This window comes from Typopeltis vanoorti, chromosome 15 (assembly GCF_054136105.1).
Source record: "Typopeltis vanoorti isolate ZY-2024b chromosome 15, IOZ_Tvanoo_1.0, whole genome shotgun sequence".
NCBI classification, from domain to species: Eukaryota; Metazoa; Arthropoda; class Arachnida; order Uropygi; family Thelyphonidae; genus Typopeltis; species Typopeltis vanoorti.
Window position 1 is genome coordinate 31,319,256 of NC_143563.1, and position 21,198 is coordinate 31,340,453.

Below are 21,198 nucleotides of genomic sequence, written 5' to 3' on the forward strand. Positions count from 1 at the left end.
AATTTATTTTAATATTCTGCCGATTTTTGTATGCTCAGTTTTATTAAATGATTTAATAGTACCGATTTTTATTATTATTATTTTTAAATTAATATCATTCTAAAAGTAATCCGAAATTAATAAAATATAGACATGGTTAAGCACAGAACGAACGCGCGCGCGCACACACACACACACACACACACACACTGAAAGGTAGTATTTATTTATTACCCTTTTGCTAAACCGATAGTGATTCCAGTCGCCAAATGGAGGAATTTATTTCGAAGCCTTTCTTTGACAGCCAGTTAGACGATCTCTGGTGGATTTTCCTACCGGAAACTCGAATTTTTCGTCCCTTAAATTCAAGAAAATCAACGTAGAACCCACACTATTTCAGGTAATAATAATAAGTGCTGTTAGGGGTAGCGACCAAGAACGAAATGGCGGCACTTGCCTGCAGTCTCTTCACTGGATGTTGTTTAAAAAATTAGTGACAGTCTTCAGCTAATGGTGCAGTTTGATTATTCCTCAGGCTCCAAAAGTTGAATAGGGTTAAAACGGCCTCTCATACTCCTTGTGAGAATGAAAGGCATTAGCGGAATTATTTATTTATTTCATAACTTAAAAAAGACATATTTTTGATATTTTATATAACATTAGTTTTTGAAGATTTTTTTATTAACCTTACTTGGGTTTTATTGATACAGAAATTTAAAATAAATAAAAGAAAATTTTAAATCATCACAAAATTGCTCTGAAATTAATACTCTTTTTTTTTTAATACGAATTCCAATCACGAAAGACTGCAAATCTGTAATACATCAGTCCAAGAATAGGCTAAGGATTTGGAAACTCTCTAGAACTCAAACTATAGGGTACTCCAAGCCACAGTAGGTGTCGAAATCCATTTATATCATTACTTGACACTTGGTTTTGAATACATTTTGTTCTGCAGGTAACAAGATGGTGTAAATCTACAAAAGAAAAAAAGTCAACTTATTAACAAACAGTTCCTTCTTTTAAACTCTTCGCTGCCAAAATGACTGCCTTTTAAACCACGTTTCAATGACCAAACACCATGTAATGCCCCAAAGGACTGATGTATGAATTGTATGGAGGATAACTGGACACAAAACATCTGCATTTCCACAGTTTGGTCTAATAGCGATCCCCGACTTTTATTGCGAATCGCTGGTTTCAAACACACTGTTTTAACACTCGTACCTTTTTCCTAATATTATTCAAGTGCTATATTTAAAAAAAAAGTAGTTAATATACGCTGTCAAATTATGAAAGGGGTCAAACATTCAAATTTTCTTGCGAATAATATAAATTTCATACGATATAATACTTTTAGATTTAATTAAAATAAGTAATCAATAATTAATTTTGTTAAATAGTATGACTAAATAATTATTATACTGTATTTGTAAATCAGAGAAAGGCGCAAAGAGAAATAGTACTCACATGTTAAAACGTAAAGAAAGAAAGGTCCCAACTATCAAGAGGTCCTTTTAGTTCTGCACTAATTTTGCGTTTAATCCTAGATGTACCGTTGAGTTCTGTTCATTATTCTCTAGAAATCACGTGTTTCAATTCATTATTGTGTCATGCAGTACAGTAGTATTCATGGTACCATACCTGACACTCTTCAACACCATAAAACAAGCACAAGTACGAACGATTGCTCAGAACATCTATTTAGTACTGAGCACTTATAGGTTCCATGCACGAACACTAGTTAACGTAATCTACACCAAGAGAAGCAACCAAGTTCACGACGTGTACCTTAAACATTTAACGTTGGGACCAAACACTCAGGTAAAAGGTTCTTCCTACTCAAAACATGCCATCGCTCCACAAGATCGAATCTCACAGTTCCTGTTTCGTATATTTTGGTCCATAACCAATCAACGATGCATATTTTTTGTTGTAAACAGAAACGTGTGTCTTTCATGTATTCCTTAAAAAAGATCATTACATATAGTTCTCTATTTGTACTGTGGAAACATGTAGGACCTCTTTTCGCTGCGATGACTGCAGCAATCCTATAGGGCCCACGTTCCTTAAGAGTACCATACCGATGAATGGTAATTTTGAACCATTCTTCCTGTAGTCATGTGATGGACTGTTGTGGGACTTCCGCCCTGGGGGAGGACAGGGCTATGTGGAGGCCAGTAAAGTGTGGAAACGTTCATGTTCACAAACCACGCAGTTACAACAGTAGCTTCATGATACGGTGCATCGTCTTGCTGAAAGACAATGGTCAGTTCCGTAGAAACGCTAAAAAGTGGGAAGCGTTGCATCCAGATTATTTAGATACTTCTCGGAGTTCGATGTTCGGGGCACCACAAACACAGGTGTCAGGCTAAACTAGGAACAACAGGACCACACCATCACACGGCCATCCCCTAATTTCATAGTTGGGGTTACGTACTGATAAGAGGCGTCTGTCACTCGCACACCCATTCATCTGCTCGCTGGAGGGTGTAGCATGATTCGTCGCTTCATAATACATCTTTCCAAGCTTCCACGTCCCACTGTACACGCTTTTTGCACCACTGAAGACGATGCTGCATGTCGATTCAAGTAATGCGAGGCTTGCATATTGCTGTCCTACCATGGAAACCCGTATTGGGAGTGACTGTTGACTTCTTTCCAAGTATTGTATTTTAGGCTTATTTAGTTACATCTTGAGCTACAAGAGATCTCGTAAATATCCACTGTAGGCGTCATTTCTTCAACACGTTGCTAACTTTGGATTTGTAAGCGCTTAATATCTCTGAAAGAACATGCACAAGTTTTTCTCCAAATGACAGTGGAGCATCGTTTCTCTTTAAAAATCTGTTAATTCCTTCCGTATACTCAGAGTCTTCTGAGCGAATCGCTGACAGGCTTTGTTGGTGAGTCGGTAATGTTGACGAGATGGACTATGGCCTTTCTTGGAAGTAGTTTTATTATTCGGTTCGTTATGCCATCTGGCATAACCAACTGAATCAGTTAAGATATTTATAGGATTAGTTAAGATATTTATTATTTCTGCCGGAGTAGTGGGAGTGATATGTTCTGAATTATCGCTATGCTGTCGTAAAGTTGTCCTAACATGACGGTGAGTCTTGCATACAAGGTTAATATTTAGATTTGCATAAGATGGATTGTACTGTGATTGAAGATTATCTATCAGTGCTTCAGTTTTCTCTTTATCTGTATGAACAATCCCTTTCTTGGTTTGTATAGGGCGTATGAGTTGCTTTTTGGTGGGGATGGTTCTTAAGAATTTCCAGATGGAGTGATCTTCAGCATTGATGTTAGCCAATTTGGCTTCCCATTGATGGTTTCTGTGTTTTTGAAGAGCTTCACGAACTTGTATGTTTAGGTTGTTCAGTACTTTTTGTCTTGTGGGGCTCTTGTATTATGGAATCTCTTTTTGGTTCTGTTTTTTGTTCTAATTAGATCGATGATTTCCTCTGGGATATGGTTGGTTGGGTGGAAGACACTGGTTTGCCTGACTGGTTCTGTTGCTTTCTGAATTTGGATCGTTAAGTTATTTACTGCTGAGTCTATCTCTTCCTTTATACGAATGTTAGGCACAGAACCAATATAATAAGGAAGTACCTTGGCTAAATTGTCCCGTGGTATGAATGTGTTCGGGGGAGAGAATTAATCTGATGAACCTAGATTAAGCACTATGGGACTGTGGCCAGAAGATAATTCATTAACTGTTTCCAATTTGTATTGGTACCTTATATTTTTAAAAATAACGATGTCTAGCACATCCGAGCTGCCTTATGGGCTGAAGTGGGTAGGCTCTGTAGGTCCTGCCACAACAGTAGAATTGAGCATTGCGCAGTTGAATAGCGTGTAGCCTTTGGTGTTAATTGAAGAGCTGTACCAACCTGTGTATTTTGAGGTCTCCTGCTATTATTATGGAGTAATTGGATTCGAGTATGGAGTCCAGATCTGTTGTCAGCAGAGGAATGCTCGGAGGATTATACGCAGCACAGATCTTGAGACTGCTAGCGTTTCTGATATGTCTCCATGCCGGTCACCTCCAGGTTCACGGTTTGGGGGTTGGGTATTGTATTATGATTTAGGTAACTCTTAATATACGTGGGCTGTTCAATAAGTAATGACTAATTTTACTGTGGCGAAACCACTCATCACAATATTAATTTCCGTGGAATAATTAATTTCTGTGGAATGTTGCTGTCTGTATTAACAAAAGAGGTTGATAGATGACGTATACGGGTTGATGTGACTAGACGCAAGTGCTCATCGGCGCGCCTACGAGGTGCGACCAGTCTTCGAAATGGAAGCGTCCTTGGAACAGCGTTATGCAATTAAATTTTGTGTGCGTTTGCAAAAATCAGCATCGGACCACTTTTAACATGATACGCGAAGCTTTCCACGATGAAGCAATGTCGAGGGCAAGTATTTTTAGCTGGCATAAAACATTTAAGGAATAAGGAAGGAAGGCAAAATGTGGAAGATTTTGAACGTGAGGGAAGACCTTCAACGTCCATCACAGAGACAATGATCAACACAGCAGCGATTATCATCAAGCACGTCAAAAGGAAGCGTCCATTGCTGAAGAATGGCTTCTTATTGCACCACGATAATGCAAGGCCACATATTGCTGGTTGTGTAGTGGACGTTTTGCAGAAGAACAACACAGATATCCTACCACATCCTCCATACAGTCCTGATCTCGCACCGTGCGATTTCTGGCTGTTTCCTCAGCTCACGAAACCACTAAGAGGCCACCATTTCGAAACTAACAAAGCATGTGTAAAAGCTGCGGAGGCGGTTTTGAAAGAACTCTCAAAAAACGGACTTTCACATGTGTTTAAGAAGTGGACGCAACGTTGGGACAAATGCATCGCGTCTCACAGTAGTTACTTCGAAAAAGACCATGTAAATGATGACAATTAAAGGTAATCTGTTTTATGTATACAGATTATCTTTAATCTGTATACTTATTGAACAGCCTACGTATATGGCTGTACCTCTACCTCTTGCGCCAAGTCTATCATTTCTGTACATAGTGTACCCACGGATTTTAGGGTTATTAGTTGGTCTTATGTATGTTCCACCAATCAAGATGATATTAGCACTGAGACGAGTCGCAAATTCTTGAAGTTCCAGGACCTTCTTTATCAATCCATTTGCATTCCATGCTACTATCATGAGTGACTTTGGTTTAAATTTTTTACTTATGAGAGATGGCTGTTATAATGGTTTGAGTGATTTGCAGGAATCTCTTCTGGAAGATGGTGAAGGGCATGTTTTGTTTAATTCGTCGCACTTCAATTGACTTTTTTTTTTTGACAATTGACATTAATGGCTTTAGGGGTGAAGCAGATGCTTTTCACGTTTTCCGCTATCTGTTACGACTACAGTGAGGGTAATTTTAAAAGCAGTTTGCTCTTTAGGGTTACTTTAGGGTTATAACGGATTTTAGGGTTATTAGTTGGTCTTATGTATGTTCCACCAATCAAGATGATATTAGCACTGAGACGAGTCGCAAATTCTTGAAGTTCCAGGACCTTCTTTATCAATCCATTTGCATTCCATGCTACTATCATGAGTGACTTTGGTTTAAATTTTTTACTTATGAGAGATGGCTGTTATAATGGTTTGAGTGATTTGCAGGAATCTCTTCTGGAAGATGGTGAAGGGCATGTTTTGTTTAATTCGTCGCACTTCAATTGACTTTTTTTTTTTGACAATTGACATTAATGGCTTTAGGGGTGAAGCAGATGCTTTTCACGTTTTCCGCTATCTGTTACGACTACAGTGAGGGTAATTTTAAAAGCAGTTTGCTCTTTAGGGTTACTTTAGGGTTATAACGGATTTTAGGGTTATTAGTTGGTCTTATGTATGTTCCACCAATCAAGATGATATTAGCACTGAGACGAGTCGCAAATTCTTGAAGTTCCAGGACCTTCTTTATCAATCCATTTGCATTCCATGCTACTATCATGAGTGACTTTGGTTTAAATTTTTTACTTATGAGAGATGGCTGTTATAATGGTTTGAGTGATTTGCAGGAATCTCTTCTGGAAGATGGTGAAGGGCATGTTTTGTTTAATTCGTCGCACTTCAATTGACTTTTTTTTTTTGACAATTGACATTAATGGCTTTAGGGGTGAAGCAGATGCTTTTCACGTTTTCCGCTATCTGTTACGACTACAGTGAGGGTAATTTTAAAAGCAGTTTGCTCTCCCTGAATGGGCATGGAGATTATGCATCGCTACAGGAAGTTAAAATGGCTTTTTACCTTTTATGTTTGAATATATCCGTTGCCTCGTAGGCTACAACTTGCTGAACTAGATCGTTGGGATGTATGGACGTTTTTAGGAAAAACTTTGTTGCTGAAGATTGCAGGAAAGAGAAGAGATAAGGAATATTTATTTCTCGATGAAGTTGATTGTTTTTAACCAACCATGAAGCGTTTAGAATCATTCGCAGGCATTTGTTTTGTACACGTTGCAGTTTGAGAATGTTAGTATTGGAGGTGTGGCTCCAGGATGGAGAAGCATAAGTGACTATGGGAGGAATCGTCAGCTGGTATAAAAGCAATTTGATTCTGATGTTTAGCTTGCTATTTCTGTTAATTAGGCGGTAGATCTGGGCAATGGCTTTAGCTGCCTTTGCACACGTAGTCTTGATGTGCAGGTTAAAAGTTAAATTTTTGTCGAGCACAACACCAAGGTATTTTGTTTCTCTCTGCCAAGGGATTTTAATATTGAACAGTAAGACGTCTCCTGCAGGAGACATCTATCTTTTCGTGAAGAGAATGGCTGAGCTCTTTTGGGGATTTACTTGTAGTCTTCATTTCGAGAACCATTTCTCTAACTTTAGAAAGTTTTCTTTCTTGAAGCTTTTTAGTAACAAAGTGTGGCCCGAGAATATCTGGCTAATAATGCTGTATCATCTGCATATAGCGCCATGATGGATGACAATGGGTTGCGAGGAATGTTTGACATGTATATAGAGAATAGTAATGGAGCCAGCGGGGATCCCTGTGGTACTTCAGATTTTCAGTGAGATACCAACTGAGATAAGTTTATGTAGCAATCCGAAGTGCCATATTTTGTGAAATGTTTTGGATAGGTCAAGAAAAATAGCTCCAATGTATTGACGCCAGTTGTAGCTGGTGGTAATATATTCAGCTATCCAGAGGATTTGCTGGGTAGTACCATGGTGTTATGAAAAATCGAATTGCTCTTTTGGAAGGATGTTTAGTTCATTTACTGAAGATTGAAGTCGTGAAAGGATGACTTTCTCTGCAATTGTACTCAAGTTGGAGACGAGGCTGACAGGACGATAATTGTGAGGATGCGGGTCTTGCCTGGTTTATGAACTGAGATTACATCAGCCTGTTTCCAGGTGGGAGGAAACTGGTGAAACCTTAAGATTGCATTTATTATTATGGTCAGGTGCACTACAGCTTTTCAGGGACAGATTGATCACTTTATTTGTGATGCCATCTGGACCAGGAGCTTTTTTTTATTCTTTAAATTTTTTATAATACCATATATTTCAGCAGGTGATGTGGGTGCAGTATGGTCAGCATCGGTATCAGGAAGTTTTAATGAGTGTCTGACCTGTCTGTGGATTTTATACAAGCGATCGAAGTCTGAGTTTTTATATGAAGATTTGCACTGCTCTTCTAAATTTTTTGCTATGGCTTTTTGGCTTTTACCTTTTTTACGTCTGTGTGAACAAGGGCCTGGTCAGAAAATATAGGGAGAAGGGATTTGCCTTTGTTTCTGATATTTCTTAGTACTCCTCAGATTGAGTGATCAGTAGGCAGGGCCGATCCGAGAGTATCTGATGCCCCTAGGCAAAGAAATTTTTTTTTTATATACTGGTATACTAATATATATATATATACTAGGGGGATACGATCCCCTAGCGCCCAACCCCCGAGTTTCAAACTGGTAGGCGGTTCTCCTTGAATTCTGATGACTTGAATTTTGAAGACTTTCAAAACGGTTAAAATAACTTGACAAAAAACGGGACATGAAAACATTACATAAAAAAGGCTTATCATTTTATATATATAGGGTAGATATACTAATTTTTTTCGAAGACGGTAATTTTTTCCCGAAATATGTAGCAAAATCTGATGCCCCTAGGCGATTGCCTAGGTTCGCCTAATGATAAAACTGGCCCTGTCAATAGGAGAGACAGAGGCTAACGTTTCTTCCCTTACTTGGTCTCTGTGAGCTATGAGTGCATCTCTCACTACCCCATTTAATCTAATAGGAACTGTTTTGTCTTGTGGAGGGCGAGTGTTGTGAAATCTTTTCCTTGCTCTTTTTTTTTCTCTGATCAAGTTAATAATGTCTTCGGGCAGACTACCAGGCTTGGGGGACAGATTTGTAGGCGGTGGCTGAGGCTTGTGGCTGCAGTTTCGACATCTTTTGCACTTATATGAGGAACTGGTCGAATGTAATCCAGAAGTACTTTTGACAATCTTTCCCACAATATAAATGAGTGAGAGGGAGGAGACAGGTATTCTTGTTTTCCCAGCTGTAGTAGAATTGGGTTATGATCAGATGACAACTCGTTCAATGATTTTAGGCTGTACTGAAGTTTAATATCTTGCAGGATAGCTACATCCAGGATGTCAGCGGTGCCAAACGTACTGAGATGAGTTGGTTCGGTGGAGCCTGCCACAACAGCATAGTTTGATCCTATATAGTTGGAAAGGATGCAGCCATTCTTGTTGGTGGTTCTACAATTCCAGGCAAAGTGTTTGAAGTCTCCGGCAATAATGGTGGATTCTCTGACGCCTAAGATGGCATTTAGATCAGAACGCAGTAGTTTTTAAGGTGGGTTTTAAGATGAGTAGATTTTCAGTCTGCCGGCCGAGCTAGTGAATACTTCCACGCCTGTGACCTCAAGGTTAGTGGTTGGAGGGTTGTTTACAGAATGGTGTTTGATATAATTTTTAATGAAGATTGAAGTGTCGCCACCTCTATAGTTTAACCTGTCGGTTCTGTATAGGAGATAACTCCATATTTTAGGGTTGTCTGATGGTCTTAGATGTGTCTCGCTTACCCATAGATTTATTTACCCATAGATATCAACATCTGGTTGATATCTATGGGTAAAATTTTGGAGCTCCAAACTTTTGTTTCTGAGGCCATTTGCATTCCATGCAACGATCTGAAGAGAGGCTGGAATTAGTTTGTTTCTATTCATCTATATATGCTGTGAGGATGGCCTGTGTTTCGCGTAGGAATCCTTTAGTAGATGTTGCTGAAGGGTTTGACAGTCTTGTAGCATGTTTGCTAGAGAGGTCATAATAACAGCAGTCAGGTTTTTTTTTAAGTGCTTTTGGCTGATTCTGGTCTGGCGTTGACTTGTTTGCACGGGCCACACCTGCATAACTTCTTGTTTGCCTTTGGCACCCTCTATCTTTGAAGGCCGCCGAGCCTCCGGCTGTGATGCCGGGGCCTCTGGTATTCTTGTACTAGAGGAGGAGGACTGTTTAGCTGTCTCCAACCATCTGCTCTTCGAGTGCTGAGTACATCCCTTATAGTTGGCAGGATGAGGGCCACCGCAATTGACATTATTAGCCAAGCTGGTTTTCGGCTTTGTACAGATATTGATTGGATGGCTGTCACCATATTTGTCACAGCTTTGCACAGTTTTTGGGCGTTGCCAAACTTTTGGCACCTGTGACATTGCCCAGAAGATGTCCTTTTCCGAAGTGGCTCTGGTGTGATGATCCCGCAGATTGATTTTAATTTGTAAATATTTTTGTATATGTTATTGATCTCTACGAGGACTAACGGCATCAAAGTCTTGTCAGATCTATACATTCTACTGACCTTTATAGGAGGCAGATCCTGTAAGTTAAGATCAGTAGTTATCTCTTTTGGATTAATGTCTTGAGAGACACCACGGAGGACCACTTTCAATTTGTAAACTGGACATCGTTGATCTTAGAGCTGAACCATCGTTGTTTTTCTCTTAGTATGATCGGAGGCACCTTTTCTTTGGAGGAAGCAGTGGAGTCCGAAACTGGACCATCTTGTTCCATTTCTTTATGTTTGGGTGATTCTACGGTTGTTTTGCGCTTCTTGCATGCGCGGGCCTCTTCGAAATCTGAGGGAGTAGAGATCACCACCGATTCCAACCGTTCCTCCATGTTAGTGGCGTCATTGCCTGTGACGCTTGCGGAGGGGGGGGGCGTATCATAAAGTTTAACCTTTCCCGGCCAGTTGTGATTAAACAGCTCGCCCAGTCTGATGAATTCACGATATACTTCCTCAAATATCGTTTCATCGATTTGCTTTTCTTTGTCTATCAATGTGAAGTGTCAGAAGCTGAAAAAAAAAAAAAGAAAGAAAAAACGATTACCGTGCAGTTGTAGCCTGGCCGGCACTTCTGCAAAACTAGGAATTATTTGGATAAAAGCACTGGCATTAAATGGCGAGATCTTCAGAACTCATCTGCAACAAGTATCACAAAAGTCCATAATTCAGAATCCGACTACCATCAAATTGCCAAAACTTTGTGTTCCTCCTCGTTACTGTTATAGCCCCGCTAAGGCTACTTAATATTTATCTTCATGCACCAAACAATCTTATAAAAATCTTACAGAAAGAAATTATGAAAATTCAATCTATAGCACTTCGACACCTCGCTCATATCTTTTATAATTTCTTTATCTATACTCTAAAATGGTGTGTTTATTTCTATAGTTTTTTTTATCTTTGTTTCTTTTAAAATTTATCTATTAATATTTTTTTTTTTTTTTTTTTTTAATTTGATGAAATTTGATAGTATGTAATTCTTTTTCTTTCCTATATTATATACTAGCATATCATACTATAATACAGAAAAGAACTGCGTTATTTAGCATATGATGACATTATATATACAAAGTCGGCTCACGATTCTGTCAGGCCAACTCCAGACAACATAGAGATACCAAAGTAATAATAATTTTGATTAAAACGATTAAAACTACTGATTTCTTTAATATTTGGACAATCTCGGAAATTTTAAGTTTATTGAATTTCTACATAAGTAATTCACTTAGCGCTGGAGGTGTTTTTTTTTTTTTTCCTGAAGTTTGTAAAAGTGGGTTTTCGTTCTTAAATTAATACTGACTCTGCTGTTAGTTTATCTCTTTTTTGTTAAAATCTATTCTTAAGAATATAACTTAATAATATACTTCCAATATAGTAAAATTTCTTTCAAGATATCCCTATCAGCATGCCTCTAGGTTATTTCATTTTTCTACTTTCTTTTTGCAATTAGTTCCTAATATTAATTAATTAGTTCCATAACCAGGTCCTAACCTATTTCTTCTACCTTTCTTATGTTCTTAGTAGAATTATTTTCACTTTTTTTTAATTTTTTTATACTCTTAAACATTCTTCATCTTTGCTCATTATTTCTCTTTTTTTTTTTCTACTTCAAATTCGTTTCTCTGATATTACGTTTCTTTGATATTTCTTTTTTCCACCCCAATATTGAAAGTTTGTTAGCGCATTTGTATTTCGGTCTATTTATTATCTTTTTAAAGGTTTATTTCAAGTGGTTGCACATGAATGATGTTGAAAATATAGTTGTTGAACTATGACAGATTCAAAGTTTCTGAACTTAATACAACGCAGTTTTGAATTTCTTTTTAGTTGTGCTGAAGAGGAGAAATCATTATTATAGTTTGGTTTCTTAGCATTTCCAGTCTATCACCGACGAAAGGTTCAGAACCTATTCTAATGAAGGGACGAAGCATTAAAGCTAGAAAGATTACATAAATATATTTATTAGTATTATTTAAATTTCTTCAATTCTTAAAATTCAAAAATAATTGTTTGTTTAATAATTTTTATGTGCTGTATGCTTATATTAATAGTTTGGAGAGAAATAGGAAAAAAAGGTCGTATTTTAGAATGTTAAAAAAATTTCACGGGTCAAGAAATGAACTCAAATGAGCTCGAAATAGATACCACAATACAAGAGCCCCACAAGATAAAACAATACTGAAGAGATTAAATCGGCAAGTCCGTGAAGCTCTTCAAAAGCACCGAAACCTTGATTAGGAAACCAGACTGACCAATTTAAACCCAGAGGACGACTCCATCTGGAAATTCTTGAGATCTTTTCGCACTAAAAGGTAACTTATATCCCCAATACAGACCAAGAATAGCCCACACAGAAAAAGAAAAGGCTGAAGCTCTAATAGACAACTTGGAAACACAATGTAACCCCTCTTATGAAAATTTAAACATCAATGTTATCTACAAAATTCACCGCCGTGTCAAGTAAGTCTTAAGACAACAAAAGGATAATTCAGAACCTATCACACCTACTTCTCCAGCAGAAAAAGCAAGTATTATAGCCCATCTGAACAACAAAAAGGCTCCAGATCCAGATGACATCACCAACACAATAATCAAATTACTACCCAGAAAAGCTATAATTCGTTTACTCAACATAATGAATGCTACTTTCAGATTTCAGCACTTTCGCACAACCTGGAAGACTGCCGACATCATCCCTATCAAAAATATTGGAAAGAACCCCCAACTCCCAGAAAGCTACAGACCTATCAGTCTTCTACCCTGTTTGGTAAGGTCGCTGAAAAAGTTACACTCACAAGGCTTCAATCCGAAAGGGACAAATTTGGAATCATTCCAAATGAGCAATTTGCAATTCGGTAAAGACCATAACATTATAAAACAGATACACAGACTGGTTGAGCTAAACCCCCACAAAAGGCTACAACTGGAACTTCCATCAGGCTGCAGTCTTCATAGATGTTGCAAAGGCTTTTGACAAGGTGAGACATCAGGGTCTGCTATATAAACTTATAGAATTCAACCTACCAATTAAGCTAATAAATATAATAGATGCATACTTCAAAGACAGATTTATGCAAGTCAAAATAAATGAAATTGCGTCAACTAGACACAAAATCCTGACTGATATGCCTCAGGGCTCTCTCTTGGCCCCCCTTTTATTTTCAATCTACATAGTTGATATCCCCCGAAATCAAGATCACTCAATCCCCGACTGGAAATCAATAGACTCCAAAGCAGTATTCACATACTAGAAAAGTGGATGATGGACTGGAGGATTCAAGTAAACCCTCTAAAAAGTTCAGCTATAATGTTTTCCAAAAAGAAGGTCCGGAACAAAAAGGACATACTCCTATTAGGAGTCATGCTTCCTGGCAGACCGAAGTTAAATACCTAGGCGTAATACTTGACAAAAAACTTCAATTCAGCAATCACATAAAACACATTGGCTCGAAGATATCGCGCAACTCTACCCCATGATCAACAGCAGAAGCAAGCTGGATGTACGTAACAAACTACTTATATAAGATGGTAATACTCCCAGTCATCACTTACGCATCTCCTTGGAGCCATACCTCGAATACCAATATTCAAAAACTGCAGAGGATACAGAACAAATGCCTGAGGATGATTCTGGATGCCCCATGGTTCATAAGAAACTCCCAGATTCACAGAGAAGTCAACATTCCTTATATCTCCTCGCTTCACCACGATCTAGCAGAAAAGTTCTTCATCAAGGCAGGTAATCATCCAAATCTACTGATCAAACAAGCTTCAGACTAGAATGAAGCAGATTTCTGCAAATACAAAAGACCCAAATCAATCTTACGCTCAGCTGAATGCAGCTAATCTCAATGCCCTCACAGGACGAACCTAGAGCTAATAACACTCCACTCAAAGAACCTCCCTCACAGACAAAGGGGAATATGAAAAGCATCAGTGCTTCACCCATCAAACCAGCAATGTTTTGCGTTCTGCGACTTTCCCAACTGAACACAGCCAACCTCACTGCCCACAAAGGGATAGCTTAAAGCTCAAAATCATCCCATCCCCGAATTTGTAAAAAGGGTAATTTATTATCTCTATCAAATCTTATATCACAATGTTAAATAAGGTAGGAGAAAGGCTACATCCTTGTTGAACTCCGTGATTAGTTTCTATTTTTTCTGTTATGAATTCGTTGATATATAGACTTGCAGTTGTATTGCTAAACAGGCTCATAAGTGCATTTAACAACTGTTTTTGAATAGCCTGGGTCTTCTATCGTATTCCATAATTTTTGTCTGTTAACTCAGTCAAAGGCTTTTTCATAATCTATAAATGGGTTTTCCATGAAAATTCATCGAAAAAACAGTTAATCGAAAGACAATTAATCGAACGACAATTCGTCGATAATGCAATTCATCGAAAATTTTAAGTAAAATTTCATTAAACTGATCCAACCAAGTGGAATTGCTAATAACATTTCGAAACTTTTTTTCGAAAATGTTATGATAAAAGTGATCCATTTAGAACAAAAACTGAACCGTGCAGACAGCTTCTTGTACCAACAACTTCTACGAATTCCGCTAAATCAGAGAGTTATTGTAAAACACAATTTGGACACGTGATTTCTTTGTTGCCCCGAATATAGCTGAACTGAAAACTGGAACGGTTCGACATTTTCTTGTAAAAGTCGAACATTTTCTTGTTTCAAATAGCGAATCTGAATCAGATTCGGTATTTGATTTTCGGTATTTGCATTTTCGACGAATTATCGTTTGATGAATTGATCATTCGATTAATTGCCTTTTCGATGAATTGTCTTTCGATTAATTGTCTTTCCGATGAACTCTCCGGATACCCTATAAATGCCAGTGAGTCCAAAAATTAAATTCACGTCTTTTGTCTATGATTACTTTTAGTGCGAATCAGAGCCGGTCCGGGAGTATCTGATACCCCTAGGCAAAGAAAATTTAGGGCTCCCCTATTGTCTATCTATATATATTTGCTATACTCACACAAGCACAAGTACACCGAAGTCTTAGCGCCCCTAGGCGATTGCCGAGGTTCTCCTAATGATAAAACCGGCCCTGGTGCGAATACATCATCAATGCAATTTCGACCCTTCTAAATCCAGCTTCTTTCTGCAATAACAAACTATCTGTAATTAGTGGTAACTCTTTTATTTAAAATCTAACTATATAAAGTTTTAAATTAGGCAGATTATTTCACGAACAGAAATAAACTATATAAAACGTTTGTCAACACAGATTACAATGTTATTATTTCTAATATTATAGCGAAAGTTTTCTTTGTTTTCTTCGCAAAATACGCGAACTGTTATAAGCAGTCAGTTCAGTGAGATGGATCGTAGATATTGAAACTCAGACGTCAATCATGTTATGTTTGTCCACTCAAATCCTTTGACAACATCTTTTATGGAAACATCTGTTATACGAACGTCGTGTGCTGTTTGCTATCTAAACAGGTACATGTGTTCGAATAGCATAACATGTTTACACAACTTCTAGAAACAAATGCAACTAGATTCTCTAGATTTAAACAAACAGATGTTCTGGTAATATAAAGCTCTGTACAAAGATTCCATTATTGTATGGTTTACAATATAATGGAGATGATGTGATTAAAAGTCTTACTGTATTGAATCGGACCATATAAAACCATTAGCTGTCAATCAAAAGCGATACAGTAACGTGCACTGAGCCTTTTATGATCTCAACGCAACGCAGCGTCCTCTATGAGCAGAAATGTGCATCGATTTTAAAATAAGATGGAATTGTAGCTATAGCGAAATATAGTTAAAATTTCTATATAACTATATAAATATAGTTATAGTTCTCCCACCATTTGTAGATCTCTCCTTGGCATTTTGCCAAGAATAGTCGATTCATGCTGAAGGGGAGAAAGAAATGAAGGATGTACGAATTGATCGCCAACATGCGAAATCACGTGCTTTCTTGTTGTCACTGTACTAGTACTAGCTTGATTTCTGTTGTCGCTTTTTTGCATTTTTTTTTATTATTAATTTGTATGATGGATCCAGTACAGTCAACAAGGTCTGTTGTTAAACGTTTCACTAGCTCTTGCAAAAGAATACTGAATAATGTGCTGACATTCTGCGAAAAAAGAATCGTCTCCTTGTTCCCCTTTCTCAAATCATAAAACGTGCAAGTGCAATTGCGGGGGTATCGGGATCGACTGTTAAAAGAATTCGTAGGGAATCTAAAGGTGAAGGTAAGCCAAAATTTAAATCTCCTTAAAAAAAAAAAAGCGCCAGAGTAAAGAAAACCATCGAAACCGTAGCTTTGAATGATTTTGATGTAGACGTTATAAGAAGAACTATTCACGAATTTTACGTGGTCGAGAAAAGAGTGCCAACTGTTCCGAAATTGATTTCTGTGCTTAAAGAAAAAATTAATTTTCCTTAGAAAGAGAAACTTTAAGGAAAATACTTCATGAAATCGGATTTTGTTTTTAAAAGTCCCAGAATAAAAGGAAACTTATCATGGAGCGAAGTGACATTGTTTTATGTAGAACGCAGTATTTGAGAGCAATGAGACGTTTCAGGGAGGAGAAAAGACCGATTGTGTATCTAGATGAAACTTGGATTGATAGTAATTTAACTCATGGAAAATGTTGGCAGTCTAAAGAAGAATGTGCAGTACTACAAACCGGAAATGCCTCGCGGCGCATAATAATTTTGTGTGCGGGTGGAGAAATGGGTTTTTTACAGAATTCAAACTTACTATACAAAGCCAATTACCATAGGCAAATGAATTCTACGATCTTCGAAAAGTGGGCAGAAGAAAAACTGATTCCAAACCTTCCTAAAAATGCTGTTGTTATAATTGATAACGCTTCATATCACTCTATTCTATCAAACAAAGTTCCAAATTGGTCTAATAAGAAGAAAGTTCTTATGGATTGGCTCTCTGCAAATAACATTTCTCATTCCCCAGATATGCGAAAAATTGAATTGCTTAATTTGGTCAAAAGAAACTCGCACAACTAAACTATTTAAATTCGACAAGATGCTCAAAGAGTATGGATTTCTAGCTTTGAGGCTACCACCATATCAGAACAGGCGATTGAAAGTGTTACAGTTCAAAACTTGGGAAAATATTGCTCTCATGTCACCTCATTGGAAAATATGTATTGGGACAGAGACGGAATTATCGAAGAATTATGCGAACCTTTGGTGATCAGTTTAAGTGAAAGTGATGGCGGTTCGGACACCGATTCAGATGACTATGAAGATTAAAAGGATATGATAATGGTATTTTTTTCCAACCTTTTTTTTGCATGGGTTTGTTAAAAGAGTCACAACAAGTCATAAATAATTAATCGGTTTAGGACATTAAAGTGACTCAGTTCTCTCAACTGTAAGTTTAGAATATCTAAGTTCATTTGAAAAAAATTCCTGTTTTTCTGTATAATTATTTTTATTTTATAGAAAACTTTCTTAAAAATAAACTTAGTTAAATTTCTGTTTTATGCTATACCTTTTTTAATTTTGTTAATACTCTACGTACATTTTTCCAACTGTTATACAAGCAAAATAGTTACACTTTAAAATCTACAATGTTCGTAAAAGAAAAGCTAAATTTTCCGACCTGTAATAATAAACAAACACATCCCAGAAGACAGACTGATTACCTATTATTGGAATGGATTCTCCTTTTTCTGACATGCGCAGAAGTGTCGAAGGACCTCTAATGGTGGGCGAACTATATATAGAAATATACAATTTGCTTAAAGAAGATTTTATTTAATTTTTTTTCTTTCTCCAATTCTTGATGTACAATATTTATTTGTGGATATATGAGGCAAAAATCACTGCATAATTTCGATATAAAAATATAGTACAACTTATTTAGCTAGAATAAAAGGATTTATAAAATCGAAATTACTAAAATGAAATAGTTATTCGTTTGAATTTTAATATTAGGGAAAAGTGGAAAGATAGAACATAATTGAATTTTCGGAGGCAAAGATGATGCTACATTTGATATTGAATTTGAAAATGACACCGAAATAGTACTATTAAGATTGAAAATTATCTAAAGGCATGGAACCAACAAATATTTTAGAAGCTAAGATGGCAGGACTAAAATATAAATAAATTAAAACGATAAAAGACAATAAATCAAAATTATGGATTAAAAATATAGGAATATTTCGCTTTATATGGGGAGATTGTGAAATGAGGGATTGTGAATTGGAGATTGAGGGACTCCATGTTCACTCTGAAATAATAATAAAATAGAAAATAAATGAATAATAAAATATATAATTTAGGATTTATAAAACAGACTGCTCCATTATTCTGAATTTATAAAGTACACAGAACCATTTTTCTAATTTGAAATTCTTCTCAACTCTTTTTTGTCACCAACCATCACGGTAAACTTCTCCAGAAACGCCTTTGGTAAAGAACGTTCCCTTGGGTTGGAGGGACCTAAATTCAAACGGCGTCTAGAATGCGAAGGATGTTATCATAGTAATGCATACTAATTTATAAAAATCATTTAATTTAGTTGTCATGTTCTAATCTCCTCCTGTCTCGTATATTTTGGAGGAAGGAGGGATCACATTGCCATCTCCTGGATGCCGTATGGGTATGGATACGTATTTTCCACAGATAATTAATAAGACAATCGCAAACATCTATGCCTATAGCAGGATTCTACCTCCACAGCCTGATTGTTGGAGAATGAGTATGGCATCCACTCAGCCAATAAGGCCGGTAATTATTTAACAGGTTTGAAATTAAAGTGGAGGGCTTTTCCTCTGTTCGGAGTTCCATCCCTTAAAACAAATAAACTAACCAGAGAATCAAAGCAACTTACAAGTCAGGATATATATATATATATATAACCATCATTTGATATTATGGTTTAAGCTAATAAGAATACAATTTGGTTGGCTAAATCCCAAATTGCCAGCCCATCCTAGTTCGTTCACTATCCAGGTAGATACCTAACAGGGTGCACCACGAGAAGGTGAGGATTAGACATTAGGTCAGAAGTCCTGGTCGGTTCTCTGCATTCCTTTAAACGCTATGTGGAGGTCTCCACTCCGTTATAGAGCTTTGAACCTTAAGCACCCCATCAGTATTTATAATAAACTGTAAAAGTAGCGTTAAGCTATTGCATGATTTGTCTCAAAATTATCAAGTTGATTCAGATGATTCTTTTATTTTAAAAACATTAGTGCCTTTTAAATAGTGCTTGTGAAGTAAATATTATACATTTCTTATGTTTTTGTGAGTTTCAGATAGTGTAAATTGTGTTCAAATGTTAATATAGCTTTGTTATTTATTATAAAATTATATATTATTACATAGCACTTCCAGGGAGTCCAAAGACTCCTCCAGGGAGGGTACCTAATCCACAACTCTCCGTCTCCACCAACTACATTCATCATCTATACCAACGCCATCTACCACCGACCACCACTAGTATATATTCACAGACAATCAAAAACATCCATGCTAATGGCAGGATTCAAACCCGCAACCTTTTGGCTGGAGAGCTGATAAGCTAACCGCTGTTAACCAGGCGGCTTTTCTTTATCAAACTTATATTCCTATTTTTATTTGGTACTAGAGTACACTTTTTTTAAATTACGGGACATCATCCTACAAGTATCCAGTCTTTAAACTGTCACTATCATAAGAATCTGAAATCCTAGACTTAGAAAATTTATGAAAAATTAATCTAGTCGGGGCTGTCAAGTGTCAAATTAAATTCTAATCAATGAAAGATAAGCTAGTATTCATCAAATAATATCCATTTATTTTTAAAAGAAAAACGCTAATGATCCATTCGCTGACTTATATTGCTTTAATATATCCTTGGAATTTAAAAATAAGAGAAAGAATCTTTAAATTTGGAAAAGAGCAGAAAAATCTTCCGGTTATGTAAAATGCTTTAGTTCAGACATCATCCCACATTTTATTCTCACACAGTCGTAACATAATTCTTCCCTTTCACTACGATATATATATATACATATATATTAATTAAATACAAAAATTGCAACGCCGGAAATGTTCTGACATGTTTTAGAGCTTGTGTTTACATGTCTGGTTCAAAGTTTCTAGACCCACTGGGAAAGGAAGCATCTAGTCTATTAGAAGCGAGCAGCATCAAGATCCTACTAACATAAACAAGCATATAACATAAGTCGTTTATTTATTTTTTTAGGTTTGATCGAATTTTTGTTTTCAGAAACCCGTACACAACTTTGGACGAGATATATCGTAGATGGCGTATATTATTATTCTTACGGACACCTCCATAGAGTCTGTAGACTCATCGCAGGAGGTCCACTAACATTCCGAAAACCAAATACTGTAGTAACCATCTTTTACACAATACGTGTCATGCTTTTTTTTGAACTCATTCACCCAATCTGCACCTACAATTGACTCTGGAAACCTATTGAATCATTCACCACTGCCCATACAAGACATCTAGCCATTTGCTAATTATACTCTTTCTTAATTTCCAAAAATGACCCCCTAGTTCTCCCCACACCAGACGTGTACAGAAAACGTTCATCTGAATCAATCTTATAACAACCTTTTAGCAACGTATGTGTCTCTCGTATCCTCCTTTTTCTCCTATCATCCAAGTTTTGTCACAAATCTTCAATCTCTCCTCATAAGGAGCTTTCCGTAGACCTGCCACCATCTTGATCACTCGCTACTGGATCTTTTCCACCTCTTCTACATCTTGAAGTAACGCAGGTCATCAGATCCAGATTTGCTCACAATATTCAAGATTGGGCTATATAAAAACTTATGAAGAGACTCGATGGCCTCCTTATCTATGTTTGTTGGTGTGTTCTTCAATAACCAGATAATTTTACGAGATACTTTAGTCCCTTTCGCAATATGGCCGCCCGCCGGAGTCCACTAGCACACCCAAATCCTTAGCCTCCGTAATTTCATGCAGTTCATTTCTATTAATGTAGCACACAGCTAGTGATCTTTTCATCCCAGAATGCATAGCTTTGCACTTTGCCACAGATAACCATTCTCCTCTGACCATACTGCCAGTCTATATCTGTCGTCCTGCAAAATCTTCACATCATCCTTATCTATTGCTATAGCCAGTTGCACATCATCAACAAGTAACTAAATATTTCCCCTAAAATTATTTTTATATCATTAATATACAAGTTAAATAGCATTTTCTCCAGTAAAGTGCCCTGTGCCACATCGCCAGTCATGCGTCTAATCCTGAATTCCACTCCACCATACACTCTTTGATGTCTACCCATTAACCACTCTTTTATTCACCTCACCAGCTTTATATCGAAACCCATTTGCTCCAATTTATATAACACACTTCTGCGAGGTACAGAAAAACCT

General features: G+C 37.0%; 1 long non-coding RNA gene across 1 annotated transcript in view; it reads right to left on the reverse strand.

Moving 5' to 3' along the window:
• Positions 1-638: 638 nt before the first annotated feature.
• LOC150098564 (uncharacterized) overlaps positions 639-21,198 on the reverse strand; it is a 30,594-nt gene continuing 10,034 nt past the window's right edge. Inside the window, exons 2-3 of the long non-coding RNA XR_016549441.1 lie at positions 14,816-14,941; positions 639-956 (exon numbers count right to left, since the gene is read on the reverse strand). This is a non-coding gene — a long non-coding RNA (uncharacterized LOC150098564). The remainder of the gene's footprint in view (positions 957-14,815; positions 14,942-21,198) is intronic.